We start from the raw sequence: 11,114 nt of genomic DNA, 5'->3' as shown, positions 1-11,114 counted from the left end.
CTTGCTAAAAAAGCATGATACAGCCCTTTTAAAAATAAAGCTAAGATTGGTGATTATCATCTTAAGAATATAGTCAGAGTCCGCCCATGTCTCTCTCAGGTCAGTACAGAGGTACTAATGCAGATTTTTTCCTTAGTTTTCAATTATCAGAAGCCCAAAGGGATTATCTTGATTCACCAAGAACTCAGGAGGGACGATTTTTATGGTTATTAAAAGCTTACCAAATGATAAAGCTCCTGACCCTGATGGCTACATGGCAAAATTCTTTCAATGCTTTGTGACAGAGTTGACTCCTCCATTGCATGATATGTACATGGAAGCATTTGTCAGAGGGGAATCGCCTCAAACTTTGGCTCAGGCTTTGATTACACTAATTCTGAAAAAAGACAAGGGCCCATATGAATGTAAGAACTATCGACCCATTTCTCAGGATGCAAAGATTTTGTCAAAGATTTTAGCAAACCGATTGAACAGAGTGATCACCTCTTTAGTAGGGTCCATTCAGAAACAGAACAGGGGACAGTATTAGAAGGTTTATTAATATTATGTGGGCAGTTTCTCATCTGGAGTCTCCAATTTCAGCTATTTCGCTCGATGCTGAAAAAACCTTTGATTAGCACCATGGATTTAAATTGGCTGTTGTTCAGTCAGCCATGTTGATCGATCAGAAAACATGGCTCAGATATGAAAGGTTTGTAGTGACTGTTGCAATTGTAAATAACTTTGCCTTGGCAACAGTCCGTCAGTAAGTTACAGGTAAATCTGGAAGCATGACGTCCTCAAAAAATACTTTATCGGATATATTCCCCCCCCCCCCCCCCCCCCCATTTTTTTTAATCACTTAATTGGATTAATGCCATTTTGTTCCAGATGTCCTTTCGACTGAAAGTCATTGTTACGTTCACAACATGTGACTCATTCCCAGACTGATAAGTTTCCTTCACGTATTGTGCAAGCTATCTCAATAAAGTACTGTATTCATGTGATCTAAAAGGCTCTGTGTATTAAATAGACTTCACTTATATAGTATGTTTTACTGCTTCAGTTGGTAACATTTACACTTCAATGGACCAGAGAAATGATGACTGAACCATCAACTTTAAGAATGATCAACAGGCCACTCTGCTATCGCTGTGTGCCCATTCTGTCACGAGTACATTCACAAGGTCATTCTCGACATTCCTGTAAATTAATAAATAAATAAATATATTACAAAAAACACCCTAAACTGATTTTTAGTGATAAATTTCCAAAGTGGTCACAGACCAATCAACCACATCCTCAAATCTGTGAGTAGAACCTGACTGATACCTATCCAGCTTCCATCCTTTGAACTCTTTGAATAATCTTTCAATTATGGCAACTTTTCTATTGGATGCCATCCCAACTAGACCATTAAGACATTTCCCCCCTGACTAGTACATCAATATTAGATCAGATCAACCTATCTTCATTAACAGGCTATATTCCACAGGTCTTAAAGATTGCTGTTAAAATCCCACCCTTTCATCCAGGTGTTCTAACAAGTTACAGACCAATATCCAATCTTCCATTTATTTCTAAAATCCTAGAGAAAGTTGTTGCAAGTCAGCTTTGTGACCATTTATATAATAACAATATTTGTGTCTTTTCAGTCAGGTTTCAGAGCTCATCACAGCACAGAGACAGCTCTGGTAAAATGTACTAATGATCTTCTCACAGCCTCAGGTAGAGGACTGGTCTCTGTTCAGAATCAGAATCAGAATAGTCTTTATTGTCGTCACAACAAGTTACCGAAGTTACAAGTTACAAAGAAATTGCTTGGGTTTTAAAGACGCCCGGGCAGCCAATTAAGCCGGCCACACACTACAGGATTTTTTCAATCTTCCCCGATTCAGACACCACACACTACACGACAGCAGAGGACAGATCGTACCCGATCTTCCTCTCCTGATCTTCTAGTGTGTGGTGTCACTCCGGAGCAGACCACACACTAGCAGATTCTTCAGCCGAGAATCGGCTCCTCACTCCTCCAAATCTCACGTCGTCCGACGTGACTTTGTGCTGTTTCCCTTCATTGCAGTTTGTACATTCATCTCCACTTTCAATAATAAGTGGAGAACGCATTCGTTCCCTCAGTTCATTCATTCACATTGGTATCGCTCCTTCAGTGCAGACCCCCACCTGCCGTGCGCACGGAGCACGGACTGTCAGCACCTTGTTAGAAAATTTAATTGTTCCAGTACAGAAGAGGGAAACGTAGTTTCAGATCATTTTATTATAATTTACATTTAATAATAATTCAGCTTATTAGCTAATCTGTTTGTGTGTTTTTTTTTTGTTATTTTTTTACTTTTGAGTCCCGAGTGCAGCAGTAGAATAAAGTTATTAGCAGACCGTGTCAAATAAAAGCTACTTTTTTAAATCATCAAATATCTTAATTCATTCTTTATGTCCACAGATTTGATAGTTTAAATCAGAGTAAAAATACGTTGAGCTTTGATTAGGAAAGTTTCATTATAGTCCGCTCTGTCTCTGAGGGCACGGAATCAGTGGAAAGTTTTTTTTTTCTTTTATTATTATTTTTTTCTTCCCCATTCTTCCGTGATGGTTAATAACGGAGATTAATTAAAACATTGGGATTATTGCAGGACTGGCGGAGATGCAGATATTAGATCGGAGTTTGGGTCTGAATGGAGGATCCAGTTCATCCAGGAGCGACAGGATTAACAATCACTTTCTGCACGGCTGAGTTTAGAGCTCTGGCTTTTCTGTTTCACTGTCATATATAGTGAATATATTTCACAGACATATATTCATCATCCAGCTCTGACAGCTGTGAGTGGATGTTTTAATCAGCGGCACCTTGGTGAGACGGAGCTGTTCATCCAATCAGAGAGCTTTATTTCGAGGGTGTGGACAGCTCTACTCAGAGCTGATCGGCGCCTCTCGGAGCACCACACACTACAGGATTTGCGATCGGAAATATTGAACATGTTAATTATCTCCGATCTCCCCTTCCGACGCCTCCCGAGAGGCTCCGACCGGAAAAAATCTCTCGGAACACACCGCACACTACACGAAGATCGGACCCGAACTCATTTGCATACTCCCGACAATCGGACCCTGTCGGCCTCGATCGGGAGGAGAAGATCGGGGCAAAATTCGGCCCGATTATCCTGTAGTGTGTGGAGGCCCTTACGGCACTCTGGCACTTCTGGTCCTGTTAGATCTCAGTGCTGCATTTGATACTGTTGATCATGACGTCCTACTAAATAGACAAGAATGTATTATTGTGATTAAAGGGACAGCATTAAACTGGTTTCCATCAGATGTAGCAGACAGGTTCCACTCTGTTAATGTTAACGATGACTCTTCAGCTCGGATCAAATTTAAACATGGAGTTCCACAGGGCTCTGTCTTCGGACCTCTACTCTTCACGCTACATGCTTCCAGTGGGGAATATCATCTGGAAACACTCCTTTAACTTCCATTGTTAAGCCGATGATACACAAATCTATTTATCTATGAAGCCAGCTGACACTGATCAACTACCATTCCACTCACAAAAAAGTAAGTATGCTGTTCGAAATGACTAATTTATTGCTCTAAATGGGCCAATTTGCCAAAATGTTGAAGTATCCCTTTAATTGAATTAACCTAATAAAGAAATTTGTTTCACTTTTTATAGTTTTTTTTCATAAAGTTATAGAGGCATCCATTCCAGTGACTGAAGTTCCCTCAAATCTTCTGCTCCTCCATCATCATCACCACCATCATCATCATCAGCAGCAGCAGAAGCAAACCGGCTGAGGAGGAATGTCGTGAAATGTGGGGTTTGTCCTGCAGGGGGCAGGTTTGCGTTGTTTCCCCACACTTGCCTCGGTGGTGCACTGTGCTCTGGATGGCTGGCTGGTGGAGAGGCAGGGCAGGGACACGCGCACAGACGGACAGACGCACGCAGTGGACTCGGCCAGAGCAGACACACTCTTCAGCAGTGACAGCGAGCCTGTGGTGGGAATAAACGCTGCGCACATTATTGTCATTCATTTATCGGCCGGCGGATCGTCTGCTGGAGGGGAAAAGAGAGGAGCTTTCCGGGGACTGCAGCGGCCACGCAGAGGGAAATACAATCATTTGCAGTCAGAAGAGGAGGATCACTGTGAGTTTGATGCATGTGTGGAGGTTTTACTCGTCACTATTGACACTGACAAACACCGACTTTCACCTTTCTGTTTCGGTGACAAGAGAGAAAAGCTTCTCGACTGATTCGGTGGAAATGACTCATCTTCCCCATCTATTAAATTAGAGGACAGAAAATCTTATTTTTATATAAAACCATGGGTTCTTCTTCCTTTTCTTTTGATTTTCTTATATAATAATAATTGAAGGTGTGTAGAAGGCAGTTCAGTTTCTCCTTAAACCTTCCTAATCAGTTCCTACAGTGTCAAATAGAGCTTTATTTACAGTGAGCTCTATATTGGGTCTGGTGGGATTTTGTGTTTGCTGTATCAACATCATGCTGCTGTTTCCTAATTTATGAGGAAGTGTTTTTGTTTGTGTGTCTGCAGCTCTGTCTCGCCTGTTCAGAGAGGAACAGGTAGTTTGGTGGGGGAAATGAGGCAAGGTTGTTTCAAGATTGAGCATGAGGAGATCAAAGAAGGAAACGCTGCCTGTGAACATGGCAATCGTGAGAAATCTGACATTTTGACCCTCCTGTGGGTAGAAAAGTGTCAATATTGTTAAATTCTGCTTCAGAGGCTAAGCCAGAAAGTTCCCCCTGCTGCTGTTGCTTTAATTTTTTTGCCACAGTATGTTCTGCAGGTCAGATCAGAGATTTTCTGTGTTCTGCTCTTGTTATCAGGGTGTATTTCTAGTCCACCACTGGCCTAACCCTCAGCTTCTGTCACATTAACACTGCTTTTTACAATGAGGTGCAACATTTCTCCCCTCTGGAAGTCAGCGCAGCTCCTTCCACCCTGATTCAGCTCACCTCTGCCTAGAACAGACACCATAAAAGAGAGACAACAGGTTATTGTGTATGATCTAAAACTGACAATCAGATCTCTATTACTCTTTATTGATTACTGTCTCATGAGCCTGGGTTTTAATATCTTTAAACTACCTCATCGTGGTCCATCTGTCTGAAATGTCAAGTTTGTTCGACATTGTCCTGTGACCTTGTGTCTCAACAAAACATAATATCTCAAGCATATCTCATGATTGTTCATATCAGGAAGAACCAGACAAACTGTTATTAAGTAAATGATTAAAAAAAAAGAGAAACATTAATCATGCAAATCTGGCAGACCTACAGGACGATCAAAAGGCAAAGTACAACTTGTAGTGTTGAACTACCATTGTGTATTATTTTTATGATCCCTGTGTTTCCTCGTTTGACTCAGGCTGGGGGGTGGAGGACTCAGCCCAGGTTGATCAGCTTGCGGCACAGGACATTTGAAAGGGAAAACGACTCATGCAAATCTCCTGCTGTCTCTTTCGGAGTCACACCTGAGCTCCTATCGTGTGCTGCCTGCTGCCCCTTGCACTGATACGCTGCTTATCGGAGTGAAAAGCATCTGTGTATTATGTAATATTTTCCACCCGAGTAGCAGCAGAAGTGCCTCAGCACTGCAGAGGCAAAACCTTGTTGACACAAATCATATTTATTTTGCGACTCCCAGCTCTTCTTGTGTCGCAGTTTCCACTGTGGTGCATCTTGGTCTCAAATTAGCAGAGAGATGGTCAGTTTTAACTACGGACACTTTAATTAAAAGCTGGGTGACACCTTTTCTTATCACCAGTGGTGTTTCCTGTTCCAGCTGCATGAGTCCCCATTGCAGAGGTAGCACAACAATTACCAACTGGAGGGATTTTTTTAGCGTCGTCTTGTGATTTTGGGTCAAAGAGCACTCTGTGTACTGTGCTCGTACTGTACCATGGGATCCCAGCAGTGATAGGGCCGAAATAACAAGCATATGAGCCTCATTAAGACAGTTGCGTAAGTCAGTGCCCTGAACAGTAGTTCCCAGCTCCGCGTCTCTCCTGATAATGCTTCAGCTGACCAGTGTGTCCACATGGGTGTGGCTCCATACCGTCTCCAGTTACATTCATGATCTACTGATAAGGAGAGATGCCCATCTGTGTTGTCTGCAATCTGGCACCATACAATGTTTGTGTTTCGTGTGATTTTTTTTTTCTTCCTGCTGCAGGCTCTTTCTCTTCTGCTTGTAGTTTAGTGCTATATTTAAGCTTCTCTGAAGAGCATATGTAGTAATATTCTGTATTGGATCTGTGTATGTTTTTATATTGCCTTAGGTTAATAATCTCAGATCACACCGTATAATTTCCTCAACTCAGTTGTATCAATATAAATTTGATCACTTTATTTGAATTAAAACTCCTGTAGTTGACAGTGTATTTTACTCTTATTCAGCTTGCGATCACTGACTGTTATTCAGTACCGCTTCTTGTAAGTCATTGAAAGGTTGTTTTGCACTTCTATCAATAGTTACTGTCTTATTGGTTAATCTAATACTGTTTTACTTGATCAGACATTGAATTAGCTATTTAGTATAAAATGTGAAACAATCCGCAGAAGCCAAGCGAAAGATTAGATTAGATTAGATTTTTTGGTTTGCAAATTCCAGCATAAGTTTTCATGTTATATTGTTGAACACCAGATTCAGTCAAATGTTCAATCAGTGTTGATCATACACTATGATGCACTGAATCAGACATTTCACATGTGTAAAAATACACTCATCTCCCTGGTGCTAAAATTAGTGACTCATAATTTGTTTCAGAAGTTGGTATCCAGCACTGTGAGTCAGAGCACTGCAGAAAAAAGCTGTTATGAATTGGCCTCGGGTTTGACTCATATGCTTTATTGATCTGATGAGATTTAGGCTCCACACCTCTGTGAACAGGGCTGCACAGCGTGGGCTGCTCCTTCTGTCTGTTATCTGCTTTATTGTCCTCATTCATTGGCAGGCTGCACTCATGTCAGCACATACCGCACAGTGCTGATTGGCTCCCAGCCTCAGTCAGGACTTTATAATTAACTTACCTTGCTCCACACACACACACACACACACACACACACACACACACATGCTGGCACGTCGCCCGAAGCCTTGTGATTTTTGCGAGGAGCAGAGCGTGTCATTTTATGCGTCGCTGAACTGTAAACTGAAGTTCATGAGAAGGTTTGTGTCCAACGGTGGGTCACATTTCATTTGATCAAGTTTTGTGAAGCACAGAGAAGCGATCAAGTCAGCATTTGAAAGGGCTGTGCCAACAACTAGGATACACTTTTCAAGGTTCTTTCTTCAGTCTAAAGAAAAAAAAATGATGAAGGAAAAAAAGAAAGTAATTTTCCAAAACTTTAGCACCTTTAAATTAAATTTAGCTGCATTGGCTGTCAGTTCAGGCAACTTTATTTTTTATTCTTTATATGTGCAAATCAAAGGTTTTGTCACTCCTGTTGTGATGTTCCAAGATAACAAGCAGAGATGCTGGTGTTTTCAGAGATGAAGTTTATCAGTTTTGCATGGATTGAAAGATTTTTGTAATTTACTTTCTGTAAGTTTCAATTTTATCCACACAGTCACAAACGCAGTGATTTTTTTTTTTTTTAATTGAAGCAGTCAATTGAACTTATCAAAACATTTTTTTGGATGCTGTTTTGATATAAGTGCAGCATTTGACATTGATTGTTTACTAAGTCAGAGGCAATCTTGGTATTAGAAGTTGGACATGTTCGAAATTAGCTGAGTGAAAACATACTTTTGACATCTAGAACTGATGGAAGTGATATTGCCAAGTTGCATGGTGGGAGTAAAAGAGTTGAATGCTTGTTCAAAAAGAAACTGCCAGAATCACTCGGCCTCTCTGAGCAGACTTTTCATGCTTCCTCAAAGGTGAAAATACAAATCCACACGACGTCTTATGCAATCTCAATGATGTGACTTGACACTTTCTTGGCTATCGCAGCAGTTTCTTTTTATTTTTTCTGCTTCATTGGCATCTTAAATTCAGGTTCGTGCAGACTGCGATGTGTGAGTCTGTCACTCGGGCCTTCTCCGTGTCAGTGTGAAACGGCCTTCATTTACTTTCCGGCAGCTGAATACGGATGCGGAACTTCCCGGTGTTATCATTTCGATCTTAATGACCTCAAAAGTGGAGTAACCTGCTCTGTGGCCTCGCAGCACATCGACGCCAGCTTTTGACAGAGTGAAAAACAGGAGGGCTGCAGCGATGGCTATTATTGTTCCGCGTTCGCCATTGGTTGCCCCGGTGGCTGCTGGCAGAGCGATTGGTTGGCAGCCTCGCAGGAATTCAGATTATTCAGAGGTTGTAATGTTTGTTGTTGTTGTTGTTGTTGTTTTGGCTTACTGAGTCCCCCGTGTCCCCCTCCCCACTTTCCTGCGCTGATAATTGTGAGGTTTACAGGGGCCCACTTAGGAGACCTTTAGACACTGGAGTGAGAGAGAGCAGGACAGAAAAGGACGAGCGAAGAAAAACAAAGACTGGAGAACTGACCAAATGAAATTCCTCCCCTTTTCCTGTAGCAACCTGTGACCTCAAATCAATAAAGGCTCCGCAGTATCGGCCGCTCCTCCTCTCATGACCAGCCACTTCTAAGAATAATGCAGCAGTTTGTGTCCAAAATGAGATGAATAGATAATAAACTTGTCTCTCTGGGTTGAGAAGATCTTTGCAGAGTTCGGCTGAGATGGGCTTGGCCGTCGTGGCGCTAGTCTGGGCCTTATTGTCCCTGTGCATGTGACCATGTTTTCCACCGAGCATGACGTGAGGCGCTCGCCAGCTTATTGAGCATAATAAGTCTGCTGTCATGTGTTCTGGTCTCCGAGAGCGTCGCGCTGCGCCGCGTCGAAGCAGCTCCTCTCTGTGTCAGTGTCTTTAGAAAACACCGTGTCTCTGTTTTCTTTCCATATACTACCCTCTGCATCTCCCTCACCCCCGCCGTTCCCTCAGCCCAATCACATGACTCCTCTGGACACAGAGGGTGACCTCCTCCGCGCTGCTCCTCATGCAGAGTGGAACACTCTTTGAATTACAAATACACGGACTGAACCCTCTCCAAGAGTTTCTGGTGTTCAGCTCATCGGGAAAAATGAAATACACTGATTCTGTCGTAATATCGCCACAGCTGTTTTATTTTCCTACTGCCAGAAAAGCTACTTTACTCAGTCCTGGCACTTAATACTGCTGCACATCATAGGAAGCAACACAGCTGTACAAAACTTTACATAGTTTCCTCTGTGTGTCCTCCACCTTTTCATTCCTGCTTCCAAATGTCTCACTGGAAAGGTCAAAGAGCTCTGGAAGTACAGCACCATCCCCCATGGTGCTGAAAGGTCAAACACCATCCTAATACACAACAATCGCTGCATGTATGTTCAGAGGAAATTACACAGTCCGTGGTACGGCTCACTCACGCATACCATCGAATCTCCACTGAAAGTGTAATCTTCAGGGTGAGCATGGTGCAGTGTTCAGTACACGCTGTTCGTTCTGGTATATCTGCACTCTGAACGGCATCACGGCTGTTTTTATTACTGATGTTACTCATTCTTTAAGCCTGAGTCATTCCTCACGTTCACCATTACTTTGCTATATCATCTTACTGTCTTTATTACTGTATTAGTTTTTTTTTCCATCATTGTGGTGAAGCTCTTTTTTTTGTTGTTCAGATAGCTTCATCATCAAGAAAAAAAACTTCAGAGTGAAACTTTTAAATATCGATTAGTGTTTCCATAAAATCTTAAATTTTGTGTATAAATTTGTGAACAGACTGGAGCAGTTTTAATCAGACCTAAGGACCACTGGAGGCAGTGCTTATATAAACTACAATGCTCTATTTTATTGTAGCCTGTGTTTGTTTTTAATGTTCATCGTTTTTTGTTTGTTTGTTCTTTTTATGGACCTCAGAGTCGGGAATAGATTGGTTGATGTAAAGCATCAGTAACAGTCAGTCTACTCCACCTCAGTTGTGAAGTTTTAGGTGGTCTTACTGCTGCTGAAAAGCAAACTAATCATGGCTCTGGAATAGCTATATAAATAAATAAATAAATCTGTATTTTTTTTTTTACATAGGTCATACCGCTGCATTTTGATTGGATGCTAAACCACACAGCATTAGAGGCTCAACTCGGCTTCCAGACGTCTATAATGTGGCTACAGATTTAATATAGTAGATACGTGCACACACACACACACACACACACACACAGAGCTCTGCAGTGCTGCACAGTGCCTTGTGTTCACAGATACAATTCATCACGTCTTGACCCCCAGAGGGATGATTATAAATAAATAAAAAAACAAACAAACATACCTCCGCCGGATAGAACACAGTGTAACGTTGTTACTGTTTCTTCACACCATACAGTCTGTTTCAGTGCGCTTCAGTTCAAAATGCTGATTGTTTATAGAACTGAACTATACTGGAAAGAGATTAGTAGAGGCAGTGATAAAAACAATAGAGTTGTATTTACTTCCTCTGAACTTTGCTCATGCATGAAAGCTGCTAAGTTGATAAGGCCAATCCTCTTTTAGCCGAGCTAATCTCACCTCCTGTGCATCTTTTTGATTGTGTCCATCCAAATCCAGATCTCCCTGCTTATCTGGCGTCTCAGTGTGGGATAGCGGAGGTCATGGGAGCCCAGCGGTTTGCTCCTCAGCACCCTGCATCGCTGCTCTGCTATTGATTCTACATTAAGTCTCCAATCTGCTGCAGTAATCCAATAGTATCTGGGGACTTAAGCAAAGTAGAGTAAAATGGGAACCTATATGAAGTATCTGTGTTCTCATGATGGTAATGGTGGGACTCATCACTGATGTCCTGTTCAGATTGTTTGAAAATGATTTTGCTGCAACGTGAGGAGGTGCTGTTCTGTATTTGTCACAGTTCATAACATTTTGTTAAAAAAAAAAAAAAAAAGTATGTTGCTTATTTGCAGATGTGTTGACTCATCTGTCCGACTCCTGACTTTCTGATCTTTGATATTACGACTCCAGTGGTCGTCTGAGGGGCCATTACAGCCACTCAGACCTTTTGACAGTTGAGATTTACTTCATTTGCATAATGGCCACACCAGACGGTCCGT

General features: G+C 41.8%; 1 protein-coding gene across 2 annotated transcripts in view; it reads left to right on the top strand.

Moving 5' to 3' along the window:
* Positions 1-3,926: 3,926 nt before the first annotated feature.
* The window catches only part of LOC115397778 (phosphatidylinositol 4-phosphate 5-kinase type-1 beta-like), a 31,357-nt gene continuing 24,169 nt past the window's right edge, over positions 3,927-11,114 (top strand). Inside the window, exon 1 of one of the 2 annotated variants that reach the window (XM_030104236.1) lies at positions 3,927-4,141. The gene's annotated coding sequence lies outside the window, so the exon portion shown is untranslated. The remainder of the gene's footprint in view (positions 4,142-11,114) is intronic. The other variant, XM_030104235.1, reaches the window with a different exon arrangement.

The sequence above is a fragment of the Salarias fasciatus genome, chromosome 12 (genome assembly GCF_902148845.1).
Source record: "Salarias fasciatus chromosome 12, fSalaFa1.1, whole genome shotgun sequence".
Classification (NCBI taxonomy): domain Eukaryota; kingdom Metazoa; phylum Chordata; class Actinopteri; order Blenniiformes; family Blenniidae; genus Salarias; species Salarias fasciatus.
The sequence above is the reverse complement of the archived record's forward strand: the minus strand, read 5'-3'. Positions and strand labels throughout refer to the sequence as shown.